General features: G+C 45.1%; 1 protein-coding gene across 1 annotated transcript in view; it reads right to left on the bottom strand.

The window, feature by feature from the left end:
- LOC146046373 (synaptotagmin-2-like) overlaps window positions 1-9055 on the bottom strand; it is a 55962-nt gene extending 46907 nt beyond the window's left edge. The window contains exon 1 of the mRNA XM_083165634.1: window positions 8970-9055. The gene's annotated coding sequence lies outside the window, so the exon portion shown is untranslated. The remainder of the gene's footprint in view (window positions 1-8969) is intronic.
- Between the last annotated feature and the right edge of the window lie 7422 nt (window positions 9056-16477).

Here is a 16477-nt window from a genome sequence, read left to right as displayed (position 1 = left end):
GTTTCATTGTAGCTGGCGAGTAAGTCCAGGGCTACTCTGACACTGAGGGCAGTATTCAATGACAAAATTCGGCATGTGCAGTGAATCCTGTTTAGGATTCACTGCAAAGTCGCCATGTTCTGGAGGGCTGGAGCCTTCGCTGCCAGCCCTCGCTGTCCCAGTATTCAATGCCGCAGGGGCTCACTGCCCCTGACGGCGAATCTTAACCCCTGTGGCGGACGCCGCAGGGAGCCGGGGGACGGCGGCAGGCAGGAAGATGGAAGTCTCCCTGCCTGCCCCAGAATGTATGTGGGGGGGGGAGGGCTCCCCAGGACCCAGGCAGCACAAGCTGCCCCCCGGGAGAGCTAGCAGGGGACCGGGTAGGGAGCCGCTAGCACTGCTCCTGATCGTGCATATGTAATGATCGGGAGCAGTGAATATTTGAATATCTAATGAGCAGCTCCTGGCCCCCTGCTGGCTGTTATGTGTTAAAAAAAAAAAAAAAATTAACTATATATTCATGTGCTGTAAGCACATGAATAAAAATAGCATGCCCCTTCAGATAATAAAATTCCTGATTTTTTTTTACACCAAATTTAAAAAAAAAACACCTTTATTTTAAAAGTTCACATTCCAGTTCACCATAAAAAGATGGCGATTGCTACACGGTGACACACGGCAAAAATCACTTAGAAAGCAATTTGCCATCTGATCATTGGCGAATCACATTGAAAAACCCATTGAAAAACCACAGCGAATTGCGGAGACTATCAGATGGCGAATTGCCCGTCATTCACTGTTCGCAGACGGTGAAAAGTTCACATTGAAAAGGGTGATTCACTTTCTGACACAAAAAATCACCTTACAACGTGAAAATAGCACAAATTCGCCGTGAAACATGGCAAATTGGCTTAATTGAATACTGCCCTGAGTGGGCAAGTCATTCAATGGTGAGTGTGCTGCAAATGAATTTGCCAATATTCACCAGGATGTGATATCATCGCAGCCCATTGACAGGCTTGCATAGGGGCGGGTTTACACTCTGGTGGGTGGGGCAGCGGCTATGAGATCACAGGGCTCTGCTCTTTAGAAGCCCTTCAATTGGGTCTCTAAATCAGGCTCTTTATCGCAAAGAAACATTAACTTCTGAGTGTGATCACGAAGAACTGCACTATTGTGTTGTATTAACATAGGAGCTATTCCTTATACCTCTGTTTGGCGGTTTATGGTTCTCCAGACTTCTATGTCACTACCCAGTTATGGAATTCCTACCCCAATCCCATAATATTCACACCTTCACTCTCTGTCTGAAACCCATGTCCCTATTAGAGCTTACCCTGCATCCACCTACACTAATGCACACACGGGTGCCGGACGGTTCCCCGACAGTCGAGATTCCGACAGTCTTTCCTCCGACGTTGGAATCCCGACTGCTCCCTCGTGGGGGTCCACGACCCCCATAGAGGGAGAATACAATAGGTGGCGAGCGCAGCTCGCTACCGTGCCCGCAAGAGGCTTCCCCCGCTGTGCAGTCGGGATTCCGACATCTGAGTAATGACTGTCCGAATCCCGACTGTCGGTGATTTATACCACGCCCGCACACACACCTGTCTAAGGGTCTGATTCAGAGTTGATCGCAATTGAAAAATCTTTCTCAAATGGGCACAGGCCCTTATTCTGGTTTACTCGCAATGGCAAATTCCTTCTCAAATGGGCAAAACCATGTGCACTGCAGGGGGAGGGGGGCAGATGTAACATGTGCAAAGAGAATTAGATTTGGGTTGGGTTTTACTTTAATGCGAGATCTATTTTGCAGTGTAAAAATAAAGCAGTCAGTATTTTCCCTGCACAGAAACAAAATAACTCACCCAAACCTAACTCTCTCTGCACATGTTACATCTGCCCCATCTGCAGTGCAGCATGGTTTTGTCCATTTGGGAAGGAATTTGGCTTTGTGAGTGAACCAGAATAAGGGCCAAAACTATGTTGCACTGCTGGGGTTGGGATCATTTGGTCTATTGCATTATGGTCGAAAGTCATTAGGTCGAATTAATTAGGTCGACATGCTAAAAGGTCGACATGACTCTAGGTCGACATGATTCTAGATCGAAAGGTCATTAGTTCGACAGGTCATTAGTTCGACAAGGTCATTAGTTCGACATTGTCTATGTCGACATTTACAAGGTCGACATGGGGTTTTTCACTGTTTTTTTACCTGAATGTCAACACAGTCGACATGGACACAGTTTAAAGTGCACTGCATCCCCTTGCATCGCTCGCTGCGCTCGCTATGCGTCGGGCACGGTGCCTCGCTACGCTCGGCACACTATTTTATTCTCCCACCACGCCCTAGTGGATGGTAGGGCATGAAATACCGCCTGTCGGCACATGTTGGCTCAAAAAACAGTGAAAAACTCCATGTCGACCTTGTGAATGTCGACATAGACAATGTCGAACTAATGACCTTGTCGAACTAATGACCTTTCGAACTAGAATCATGTCGACCTTTTCCCATGTCGACCTTTTAGCATGTCGACCTAATGGATTCGACCTAATGACTGTCGACCATAATGCAGTAGACCAAATGACCGCATCCCCATAAGAACACCGCAAGAAGAAGGAAATCTTGATTGAGGAGTTATAGGTAACTGTGTTAAATGTTTTCCATGTTATTAGTTATGTAAAAGAACGTTTCTGGGGGCATATTTATCAAGCTAATTCTATTTAAAAAAAATATAGGAAAATGTTTCCCCACAGATGTAATTATCCCAACTGAGAAGGGATTTTGTGATCCTTTTCCAGGGGAACCGGAGTAACTTCGATGCCTATAGATCAGAGGTTCCCAAACTTTTTGTAATCACTGGAGTATCAGAAATTTTTTTGTGGCACCCCCAGGCCAAAAGTTTCTTATTGAATTTTTTAAACAAATATATATTAAATTAAATAAATTGTGTTTATTTGTGATCCTTAGGTCCAGTTATGTGGTGAGGGACAGGATTCACTTCGGTTTGTTCACATATTGTATGATTGGAAGCCACAAGCACTGATTTTCCCTATTACATTGACCATAAATAAAATGAAATGTTCCTGGACCACCATCCCAGGGCACCCCTGCAAGTGCTCTGCAGCACCTCAGGGTGCCACGGCACACAGTTGGGGAACCACTGCTATAGACAGATGGCTGTTACTGTATGGGATTTTACTAGAGACCCTGTACTTAGGACTACAGTCATAGGCGCCAAAACTGGGAGCTCCGGGGCCCGAGCACCCACGGAAAGTGAGGAGCACCCACGGCACGGGCCACAGCAGCGGGGTCCCAGCAGCAGATATGCTGTCAGCAGCGGGGGTCCCTGTGGCAGATGGGAACTAGTAGCGGTATTAATACCGCTGCTAGTTCCCATCTGCCAAAGGGACCCTGCTGCTGACGGCATATCCGCTGCTGGGACCCCGCTGCCGTGGCCCGTGCCGTGGGTGCTCCTCACTTTCCGTGGGAAATATTGTAAATCGGCACCCCTGACTACAGTAACATACACACCCTGGCAAAAATATTATTTACTGCTGCAATACGCGGAGATATGGAATGTTACATTTAGGGGTATACTGCGTTTTTTTATGTTTTTATTGAAAGAAGTATAGCATTGACAATAATGCAGATACAAGTGTGTCACATTGTTTGAGAATTAATACGATTGCACAATGCCATTTTGTGACAGTCTGAACCAAGGACATAAAGCAGTTTGTGTTTCACAAGTATGTCAATATGTATTTACAGAGGGATTTTCTATTGTTGCTAGAGCGTGACGCAAGTTGGCAGCATCCTTTCATGTTTATGAATGTAACCGTAATCTAGAGCTTGATGTTCTAATTCTCTCGCACCTCAATCAGCTTGTGCCGGCTATTGCAGCTTGTGCCTTTGCCCAGTGAGGTTCCCTCCACATCATGGGCCAAATGAAATGCAGCCCGAGTTTGCCGGCCGAAATTGGCAATTTTTTTTAAAGGGGCAATCTCTTACAAGGCAAAAAAGTACCTTGTAAGTGGTTGCCCTTAAAATAAAAATGACCCAATTTGTCCGGCAACCCAAACAGCCGCCAAACTGGGGCTATATTTCATTTGTCCCCTCTTTTTTTGTAGTTAATATGGGAAATATACACATGACCAGTGGTAAGGATCCCGGTGTTCAGAATACAGACGCTGGCACCCCCAAGGAGATAAGTATACTTGCCCCCCTAACCCAAAAGCCTATCCCCGGCAATCCCATTGCTAAAACTTATCCCACCCCGCAGTCTAACCCCCCTACTAATTGCCTAAACGCCCCCTCTCCGCAGCCTACCCTTCCCTTCCTTGCAGCCTATCTCTAAGTTTCTCCACTAGTGCCTAAACCTGACCCCCATCCCCTGCCTGACCAGAGCCCTCTCCTCATGCTCACAGACAGGTATGCCTGCTGTCAGTATTCCGACATTGACATCCTGATCTATTGGGGTCTTGTGACGGCAGTTGTGATGCGGTGTCAGTATACTGAACAAAGGCATCAGGACGGTCGGGATGCTGACTGGATCCCGTTATATATGACCACAGTAGAATCTATTTAACAATCAAGTTGACGGTTAGTTAATACGACAATATCACCTCTAATTTGCGACACCATCAAAGGGAGTTACTTTAGCAGAGAACAGAAAGTGTATTAACGTGTAATAATCCCGCTTGTTCAGTCAGACACAGGCTTGTATTAGACTGATCAGTTAATGCCTGATTGGTTGATGGTGGGTTACTGAACTTTAAGCATATTTGCATGTCATTAGTAAGTAGCTGCTGTCATTTTATGTCTAGTTACCTGTGTATTTTTTCATATAGCTTAAATAGCATGCAGACAATTATCTCTGCTCTGACTACAATGGGCCATCACGAAGGTGTTCTTTCAGCTAAATTCCTTTGTGCTTAGTGTACTCCAGATGGTTTAGTTTAGACCCTTGTTAGTAAATTGCCCTCGTAACGTTGACTGTCTGTAAATACCCTGAAGGAAATGTAATAGGATGAGAGAATCAGAAAGTGAGAGATTTGGTAAGAAATCTCCAGGTTTTTTTTAAAGCAGCAATCATTTACACGGCAAAATCAAACTGGTTTTGCGGTGTAAATAATTGCCTCTTTAAAAAAAAAACCTGGAGGTTTCTGACCAAATCTATCACTTTCTGATTCTCTCATCCTATTACATTTCACACCAAGTTTGTTGTATCACTGTCTCCTATTGTAAAGTGCAACGGAATCAGGTGCGCTATATAAGAAACTGTTAATAAATACAAATAATGTTCTCTTTCTTAGTCTCTCAAAAAATCGGGTGAAAAAATATTTTTATTGAATCACAGGTGTTTTAGAAACCCTAAAGCCCAGTACACACCGGGCGATTCTAGCCTATATCACCGGGGATATGATCGCTAAGCAACCATGTCCCCGTATGGTGACTGGAATGGAGACTGCAACCAGCTCTGAGTCGCCAGACAGCTGTTTCCCCTGCAGAGTCTCCTCAGCGACCATCTGTGGTCGCTGATGAAAATGGGACACTGAGCAATATATTGCTCCGTGTGTGCGGAGCGTTAGAAATCCAGTTCTATAAATTACTTCTAAGTATGGTACATTGTCCGATTATCACTAACAATATCGTTAATTAGATTTTCTTGCATAACTTGTAATGTGTACACACTATATTATTAACGCTGCACGCGGGTCGTTACGGACCGCCTAATGTGTACGCAGCTTTAAGCTTCAAATTACCAAAGCTCCCAAACATATTGCTTTGGGCCTGATTCAGACCTGGAGGTAAATGCCACCCCGCCAAAAGCATGCCCTCTCCCGCCGTCGGAATCCCCGCACTAACATGCTGCCGCCAGGAGGAGAAATCATTTGATGGTCGCTCACCATCTCCAGCCTTCGCTCTGAAAAGTCTATACTTATGCCCGCTATCTGCCGAATTTGGGGTGGACGCGGATGTCATGTGACGCCAGCCACCCGCCACGAAGATGTATGGGCACACATGCATTTGCAGGGTAACGCCCACTGTTTCCATGAGCTCGGCCACCGTTTTAGTGGACAAGCCCATAAAATGCACGGCGGTCCCCTGTGTCCTCTCCCACTTCCTGCCCATCCTCTTGCGAAGGCCCCCTGCGAGTGTGAAACTTACCAAAGAGGTTCACTCCTGGTGCATGCGCATATTCGCACGTGCGCAAACCCACAACATCGGCCGGGGTAGCGAATTCAGATCTGAGCGATCAAGACCGAATCGTCCCCTTTATTTCTTCTCCAAAACAATCAGTGGTACTTGTGTATTATCTGGGCGCCCGATTTAATGTAAATCGCATATGATATCACATACGATATATCGGCCGATTTTCGGTCGATTCGATAGGCAATGAGATTTAGCGTCCGATTTTCGGCCATCTCCTGCCGATTTGCATGCTTTTCCATCCTTGCACACCCCCAGGTACTTGTTTCCTAGCACGGCGCCCATCGCATACCATGGCATAACATATGCGATGGTATGTGATGCGATTTTCGGGAAAATGCCCCTGATTGTACAATTAAATATCGCATAGCATAGCATGACAGCAAGTGGCATGTGATGCAATGCGATTAGATTTTTAATTGTACAAGCTCGCTGATGGGTGCTTACAATGTTAAATGCACCTCCATTGTCAACCCCACCCCCACTATCAATGCCAACCCGAAGCATGGTGAGCGCAGCGAGACCGCGAGGGGCGGCGGTACGCGTCCTCTGACCTTTTCATACCCCTACTACCCACGTCGGCATGGAGTTCATTTTAGATAGTGTGGCGAGCCACCGAGCCTGGAGTGCAGTGAGCCCGTGAGGGGACGCGGATCACTTTACATGTATTCTGTGTCCCCTCGTGGGGCTTGCTGCGCTCGCCACGCTTTTTTTACAATGCTGGTGTTGTTCCCAGAAGTTACCTTCACTGGTGTGCAATATGGAGGTGAAATATTGGTCCCATTATAAATACAGCACAGGACTGGAAGACAGCTGGTCCTAAACTGTTGCAAAGTTCCAGATACCTTTTATTTATTTCCTGTAATCTCACAACATTAGGTACATCGGTACTATACCATATTTGAAAGGGAAACCTGTCTCAAGTTTAGATATCTTGTGTATTGACATTAGACAGAAGTAACTGGGCATCAGTCCCACTACCAGAGCACCTGGAGGAAACCATCCACATACAAGTGGAATACTTATAGTCACACACAGGTAAGGCCAGGATGGAATGGAAACCTTCACCCTAGACCCGTGAGGCTAGAATGCAGTGTCCAATCATATCATCAGTTATGAAAGAAACAGCTTGACATACAAGTGAAAATTTACTAAAGGAAATTTGTAAAAAATAGGTGTATTTGTATCCAGAAATACACTTATTTTTGACATTTACTATCCTGAAAATACGGCAATTCGTATTGATAGCACATCAATATGAATAGGAATTGCCGTATTTTCGGGATAGTAAATGTCAAAAATAAGTGTATTTCTGGATACAAATACACCTATTTTTTACAAATTTCCTTTAGTAAATTTCCCCCATAATGCCAGCTTCCTTGTTGCTTTACTCACGTTGCCTCCATATGTTTTATACTCTTTATGTTATATAATACCCAACGGTTTTCTCGCCTCAGTTTCTTCATTCCTGGAAAGTTGTTTTGCGCGGTCGGATGCAAGATGGACTCTTTCAGATCAGTGCAAAGAGCTGTTTTCCAAGTTCTTTGCGCAAAAGGCGGGCATGCTCCAGAAATGTATCACAGGATGATGGCGATGTCTTGCACAGTGTACCATATTCTGGTGGTGTCAGCGTTATGAGGTGGGACACGAAAGCATCAAGGACTTGTCAAATTGGATAACAGCTCTTTGCGCTGAACTGGGAGAATCCATCATGCATCCAACAAGAATGAAGAAACTGAGGTGAAGCCGTTCTCTACACAAGGGGGGGGGGGACATGAACCCACTGCGATTCGATACAACGCCGCTACAATATATAGAATGATAACTTTAGCCTATCTGACCAATGTATTTTTACACCTAAACCCAATATTTATTGAGCCATATAAGCACAAACCAGTGTATGATAGTTGAAGTATGGAACCACTGAAGCGTATTTGAAACTTTTTGCTATATGCTCAAGTCAACAATATGTAAGCATGGAGCTGTATAATAAGCAGGTACCACCATAGATATCATCAATATATTCTGCAGTCCAACTGTTTAGCAACATACATACAGTATATATACACATATTCAAAAATATAAAGCGATACATAGTTTAGCCACCTACATACAGTATATATGCATATTAGGATAGAGAGAGTGACACCTACATACACCCTTTGTACACTGTGCAGTGGAATTATAACACCTGTAAACATACTTTAATGTGTAGCGAACTTATAGACAGACACTTATTGACTGTTGACTCAAGGTGTAATGTAGTTACCAGCTGAACCGGTTAGACTTACTCTTACGATGGTAAAAGCAATGTAAGAAGAAAATAAAACTATTTAGATGTAAAATACCCACTGTGATAACCCCCAAAAAAACAGTATAACACAAATCGCAAAAATAGAATCACATGTGAATTGCTGAATATAGAAAAGTAAGATGGAAACATAAGTACTGTTATGGCAGATTATTCCTACGGTGTATTATTCATGGACAGTAAAGTAAGTAACACATATTTATACATCAGTTATACAAGCCGGCTGCTATAAGGTTATTGTAAAGCCCCAATATGATCTTGGTGACATTCTTACGACCTATTCTGAGAAAAGTCCATGCTCTGTTCTTGTCACAATTGAGCCTTGAATACTAACAAATTGCTCATAAGATCCAATCGCTTTTCATACTACTTGTAGTAAGTGATAGCTGTACATACATACTACCATCCCCTCTGTACTGAGACCCTTATTAATATATAACATAGGAACAAAAAAGGCTCACCCACCAGCACCATTCAGTGTCCTTTGCACTAGTAGAAGCCTGTTTCCTTGTCACTCCTGTCCCCTCAACCCTCTCACACAGAACTGGAAATTCAACTATATTGCAACCTAGAAGGATACCACACCCACGGTCACACAAAGACCATTGCAGTGACACTGAGGCACAGATATACACACAGACTGTCACAGCTAGGATATTCCACTGGTAGTTGGCAGCAAATCACAGCTAGAGACTGGCACCTTACCCTATTGTGTATAGAGACACGTTTCCAGGCATTACTATTGGAATGTGTAGGACATGCGTTCAGGCCATTAGATATTAAAGGACTGACTACAGTACATGATGATTAAATATAACAAACGTGTGTTCTATTGGTATGGGACCCTTCAGCTACTTTTGTGTCAGGATCGTTTGTTGGCTGTGCCTCTCTTTTTTGTGGTTAAGGACATAGGCGCCGATTCTGTGGGTGCTCAAGGGCCCGAGCACCCACAGGAATTAATGAGCACCCACGAATCCCAATGCCGTGCCACTGTATTTGCTTGTTGAGCCTTTCAACAGGCTTGAGCACCCACCAGCAAAAAACATAAATCGGCACCTCTGGTTAAGGGAGATGTTAATGCATGAGTTTCCTGAAATATAGTTTCATGATCATGGGGGTCAGTCCATTTGTGGGCATTATTTATGTCCCCGCGAGTGTTGCTGCACTTCACAGAAGCTCAGACTCAAGGTCCATACACACTGGGAGATTTTGCCCAGTGTGAATGGACAGCGATGATGGAGAAAATCGCTGGGATGAAAATTGCTCAGCGATTTTTGGCCATTTGAGTGATTTTCCCAGGGGTGGACGGCATTCCATAGCAGTACGCTATGGAAAGCCATCCACCCAGTCACTCATCTGCTGGTAATACCAATGGATGAGCGGCCAAGCTGCCCCACTGGGCGGCTTTCTTGCTGAAAGCAGCTCAAAAGACAAAATGATCGGCTTTCAGCTCAAAGTTGCCCAGTGTGTATGGGCCTTTAAACAATTTGGTTTGCAATACGGATTGCAAGGAGGTTGTGATGATGGTCGTCAGAAGGTCCACCAGCATCCTGATAGTCAGAATCCCAACAGGGGTTATCCAAATAGCATTTCTCTCTCCCTACTTGACACCTTGCCCTCACCGTTATTGTCTGACCCCTCCCCCCCCTTAGTAGCCTCAAACCTCCCCCCACTTACTGTCTAACACCTCCACCCCTGTTTTAGAACATATCCTTCCCTCCCTGTAACCTAGCACACTTGCCCCCCACCAGTTCTGACACACTTAAGATCGAGATGCCAGTGTCAGCATTTTCATTGATGTTGGAATTCCAGAGCGGGTGTTATGGCCACCAGGTGGTATTTTGACTGCCTGATGAACGCATTCCCCCTCCCCCATACAGCTTCATACAAAATTGTTTGAGTTTGGGGGTGATCAGGCAGCAAGATGCACTGCCGTTTATGGCATGCCCACAACGTGGCATCAGAAACATCCCATTCGCCGCAATTGAATTGGCCCGTTATAGTTCAATAATTCAAATATTTATCATGTAAAGTAATTGGGATCAATCCAATTAGGTGTGAGTTGGTTCCTGCCAATTAGGTGTGAGTTGGTTCCTGCCAATTAGATGTGAGTTGGTTCCTGCCAATTAGGTGTGAGTTGGTTCCTGCCAATTAGGTGTGAGTTGGTTCCTGCCAATTAGGTGTGAGTTGGTTCCTGCCAATTAGATGTGAGTTGGTTCCTGCCAGCTGTTGCACGCAGAGTTTTACATTTCTAATCCAGTTCCAAACTCACGTTGATTTTCTGGATTCAATTTGCATTTCCCTCTGAGCAAATAAAAAGGTATGGAAATATTTTATATTTTTAAAATGTCTGGACATAGAGCCTAATTCATGATTGTATTGAATTGCAAACTGGCTGTACAATTCCATGTAATTTAAATTCACATGTGATAGAAGATGTGTGTAGGAGACAGATACCTTCTGTCTGCATTTGCGAGATCCGAGTGCTGAGTCTGCAGAAAACGCAGCCGCAATGGTTTTAGGCAGCATTAAGTCCACATAAGCTGAAGCTCACTCAGGCTGGCTGTCAGATCCAAACACCCGGGTCCAGTAAGTCTGCATCCGGCAGCACATACTATGGACCCATCACGCCTTTAAAATGGGGGTAATATGCCCATTTTTTAAGAACGGTGGCAGTTTACCCCCAATGCAGCAGCATGTCAGTCATCTGCTGCTGACATGGGAGAGAGTGATACTGCAAGATCCCTTCAGCAAATGTGCGAAATGTATCATGCACCTGCACAGACACCTAAACATAGTATTTGTTCACTTCCGGCGGTGGCCGAGGATGGTCGCATGCATGTGGAGCTCCCATCCTCAGCCCTCGGAGAAGAGGCGTTCTGCCGTGCAGTGAGCATCCGACCCCCACCCCCGGTGACCTCAAGGTTGAGCTGGTGGCGGTGACCCGATGGCAGACGCGACCCCCTGCCTGGAGATGGGCAAGAGGCAGGATCCACTGCTGCGGCACCCGGTGGAAAGATGCAGGAGGAGAGAGTGCAGTCACTCACATGCCGGGGGAAGCAATCCAGCCAGCGAGTCCTGGCCGCAGGCACGACCCCCCTCCCACCCCAGCGGAAGACGGAGGACGCCCCACCAGCCTGGGGAGACCCCTGACTGAAACCCCAGGGGGGGGGGGGGGCATTCCAGCCTTCAGGATCCCTTGGAGTCCATCTATCCTACATCAGCCCTCACGGCGGAAAACCCCCAGAGGGGGAGGTAAAGCTCTTCCCTCAGGGGGGTAGCTGCGATGGGCCTGCATCCCAGCGAAGGCCCAGCTTCATCCCCTGGCCTCACCTCTCTCCCCACACTGGCTCACCCAACCTCAGCTTCCCAGAAGATCGGGACTCATAACATGCTGAATAAGAAAAATGGCCTTTCAGGCCCTGCTGCTTCCCTGGAAGTAGCTCTGACCAAGATGGCGCTGCTGATGGCTGCCTAGGAGCTGTGCAGCTCAGCCAAATATGTTCACTGTCTTATACATATCTATACTGTCACTGTTTATTGTTACCTGTCTTGCTGTTGCAATGACCAAGTGGCGCCGCTGATTTGGCTGGGTGCTGTGCTCAGCCAAAAATTGTTCCCCATGTCTCCCCTGTCCTTGTCCTCTACCCTCCTCAGGGTGCATCTAGTGTTTAACTGTATGTGCTATGTATATCTGTATGCCCAGCGTGTATGGACAACGATGATCGCTATCATCTCAGAGCATACACACCGAGCGACTTTCCCCCTGCCCGGAACCATCAGTGTAGGGAGGACGGCTTTCCTCAAAGATGAACGGCTTTCCCGGTGATGATGCGGGAGCGCGCAGCATCGCTCACTGCTCATCACCGAGGCCTTCCCCCTGGGCGGCTTTGAGCTGAAAGCTGCTCAAACATACTGTTTTGAGCGGCTTTCAGCTCAAAGTCGCCCGGTGTGTATGGGCCTTATATCACTTGTCACTTTTTTTTCACTTGTACTTCCATCAGGTCACATTTTGCAGAAAAGTCATACATTTCTCGGGTATGCACATTGGTGTTAAGGGGTGTACACACAGTGTCATGTACTTTCTATTCAATCCCAATTCAATTGAATTGCACAGCACTGTGCACACATGTGATTTAGACTATATAGTACAGATCTGAAATATATAGTCTTGCCTGCACAGTCTATTTCTCTATTTGATTTTGATGCCGCGGGGCCGCGCTTCGGGATCAAAATTTAAGGTGTTTCAATTTCCATTCGGTTTTGATTCTTGCTTTTATAAGCAAAATAAAACAGAAAAAATAGACAAAATAAAACCGTGTGTATGTCCTATTATTAGCTTTATCAGTCACACTCTGTTTCACAAGCTTGCACCTAATAGAAGCCCAGCAGAGGTAGGAGACGGTATACAGTATGTTGAATATGCTTCCGATAGGTGTGTATTTAGTAGACGAGAGAACAAGAATGATCCGTGACCGAGTTAGCCGCAATACTTGGTTAAATGGAATGTCGTTGATTCTATCATTTTTACAGAAGATAATGGGGATTATTCTGGTTCATTTGCTCCCACGGTGGAGCGTTGTTTTGCGACTGCGCAAGTGCACATTTCTGTGCAGGCGCACGGTGTGCGTGCGGCCACAGCGAACACGGTGTTCAGTGGGTCCATGCACCCAAGTGTGGGGCAGCGAGCCATTTGCATATGCCCAGCGTTTCATAGGCGTTCCCACGAGAACGCTGGGCGTTCTCATGCAAATGACGTGGGTGCAGGGGGTGGCCAGCTTACATCAGCACCAATGCAATGATATTTCCAGAACTGCTTCTTTGAATATCCTGCTTTCCAGATCATCCAAATATCCATCGTGCTGCACAGCCTGACTCCCTCCAGTGGCCATCACTGGTATCCTTCGGTTCCAGCAGATTCCCAGCATTGCTTCTAATATCTGTCCTGCTTATCTCCCCTTGTCCTGATGCCATCGAACGCCGTTGCCTTCCTGCAATCACTACTTATTATCAGCTGCTTGTCTGCTCATCACTACAGTGCCATCTCTCTACCAGTCACCACTCTGAAGGTTTTCATCGATATCTGTCACCATTGGTGAACTAACATCAGAAACCTTAATCCCAGCTTAACCTTCCGCAAGTGCCTGTGATATTGGTATCTGACCCGAGCTACATTTTACCTACCTGCAGTGTATTATTACCATCTCATCATCGATGGTCACCATCGAACATTCCTACTATGAAGCTCTTATCAGTTCCTACCGATTCCAGTCACCATTTTATTTCTACGGGTTCCATTCCGGCCCCAGCATTATCCAGTATTTGCTGTTTTACGGACTCTGTGCTTATCCCAAATAAATAACAATATATTTTACGTAACCTCTTCCGGACTCCGTCTTCTCAGGCATGACAAGTCTTGGTGCACTGAGCGTGATGACAAGTATCAAACCAAGCGCCGTTTCCGACAGCGTCTAAGGCAGTTTCCAATAAAACAGATCCAACTGTACAAAAAAAAGTTGGATCTGTTTTAATGGCAAAGGCTGTGAATTGTCGTATTCTCAGCCAATTTTTGACAATCCCAAGCCTTTTTTTTTGGGGGGGGGGGGGGGGGGGGGGCGCGCATTCCAACACTTGACAGTCGAAACATTCAATGCCAACTGTCAAGTTCCTGTCGTACGGAACAACAAGGTCCCGAGATTCCGATTGCCGAGACGTTCTGACAGAGTCCCAAGTGTGGATAAGCATGATAGCACATACATATGTACACACATATGTAATGTATAATGTTTCTATTCCTTGAATGGAATCCCAAACCTGGGCTATCAAGGTGGTGCAGCAGTGCCCACATGATGGCAGGACATTTCCCCTTCCCTTCCTCATACCCCAACATGATTGGCCGCACACTTTTAGTACAGGAGCCATATAGGTTCCTAGCAGCTCTGCCTAGACACAACTGTAGACCATTGTGTGCCACTTTGGGCTTTATTACTAAGATGGGAGTTCTATTTCAGATGGTAAGTTGCTATTGGCAACCTATCAGAAGTTATTTATTTAGCACCTTCTAGAAGATAATGGATATAATCAGATTGGTTACCCATAGCAACAGCCCATCTGAAATAGAACTTTCATCTTAGTAAATAAACCCCTTTGGGTGGAACCAGTGTGTACAAAGACAGAAACATGGATGAAGACTATTATCACCAAACATGAAGCCTAACATCTCCTATTGGGCCAGATTCTCTAAGCTTCAAAGGTGATCAAATGGAGAGTGATAAACAGCCAGCCAATCAGCTCCTGTCTGACATTTTTCAAACACAGTCTGTGACATGGCAGGTAGGAGCTGATTGGCTGGTTGTTTATCACTCTCCATTTTATCACTTTTGAAGCTTAGAGAATCTGGACCAAAATCTGTTTGGTTTTTTTCTGCATAAATAACTTGAAATTTTGCTCTCACAATGTATGAGGGACAGTGGCGTAAATTTGTTCCAGATGCCCGGAGGCAAGATATATATTGGTGCCCCCGCACACGCACACATATACACAACACAACACAATAAAACCTTATATAAAATATATATTTATGTTACAAATATAGATAGATAACACATATATTGGACAATATTGTTGGCTTTTAAATAACTGATTTATACTTGAATGGGGAGGAGAGGTGCCCCCTTGGGAGCAGGAGCCCGACGGCAGATGACTCCATTGCCTCCCAGAGTTCTGCCTCGAATGATGGGGGATAAATAATGTAATATATAAAAGTAAACAATCTTTACCTGCTTACACTACTACATCATTTATAGATCCAAATGTCATATTTGATTGTACAGCAGTCAGTGTAAGTGTTTGAGCACCTCCCTGTCATTTAAAATGAGACAAGTTGATGTGTCTTTGGGTAGGATCTGACGAGTACTTCAGGTTATCCCACTACTGTGCCAGTTAAGGGGAGGTGAGTTCCTCACATCCTGGATTACATAGAAGAATAGAATTGACCTTTTTTTTTTTCTGTGACTATACAGTAGATTACAGGTTAGATTACAAAGCTTTCCTCCCCAAAATCCAGTTTCACATACAACTAATAAAAGCATTGTGACCTTTACTACCAATAGTGTGATCAAGGTAGATTAATAGTTTTTACATATTAGAGCCAATCAACCGAATATACCAGAAATGAAAGACTCTAGGGGAGATGTATAAACTGTTGTGAGAAATGAAGTGATAATATTGTCTTCAGCAACCTATCAGCTTCTACTACTGAACTATCGAGCACAGTCTATAAAATTTACAGAAGCTGATTTCGCTTTATCCAGCTTGATGATTTGATATCTCTCCCCAGTATTGTAGGGAACAGATAAATCGAAACCAATTCAAACATTTTTTTTGCTAATTTAGGCAATAAGGGAGGTACAGGTTGAGGGACCACGAACATTTTGTATAAGGGATTTTTTAAATATTGAATAATTTTTTTTCCATACTTACCTGGTTCCCTGGTGGTGGTACCCCGATGGTCCCCCGACGTTCACGGTGTCCCGCTTCATCCACGGTGGCCTTCAGGATCCTCTTCAGCAGCTTCTCCGGCCCCAGGGGCGCATGGCGCAAGTGTGGATGAGGTAAGTATGAAAAAAGGGGGGTGGGGGGGAATACAAAAAAAAAAAATACAAAATATTCTGAAAAACCACAGTTTATTTCGGTTTTTGGAATACACGGATAAGAGAGACGCGACTTGTATTAAATAATCCTGGATGTTTTTGGCCTGTGCAGATTCTAATTTGTTTAAAGTCAAATCTGCATTGTCAACAACGGCCACTGGATTGTCGAATATCAATTTTAACAATCTTGATGGAAACAGGCAGGCGGAAATATCAGCCGGGATTGAATGCCCCCACCTAAGTTGGAAAGGGCTAGGGGAAGACAAGTAGTTTTACAATGTGGAGAAATAAGCGGGTATATCTGGTTCAAAATGAGAAAGA

This window comes from Crinia signifera, chromosome 11 (genome assembly GCF_055691185.1).
Source record: "Crinia signifera chromosome 11, ASM5569118v1, whole genome shotgun sequence".
Classification (NCBI taxonomy): domain Eukaryota; kingdom Metazoa; phylum Chordata; class Amphibia; order Anura; family Myobatrachidae; genus Crinia; species Crinia signifera.
The sequence above is the reverse complement of the archived record's forward strand: the minus strand, read 5'-3'. Positions and strand labels throughout refer to the sequence as shown.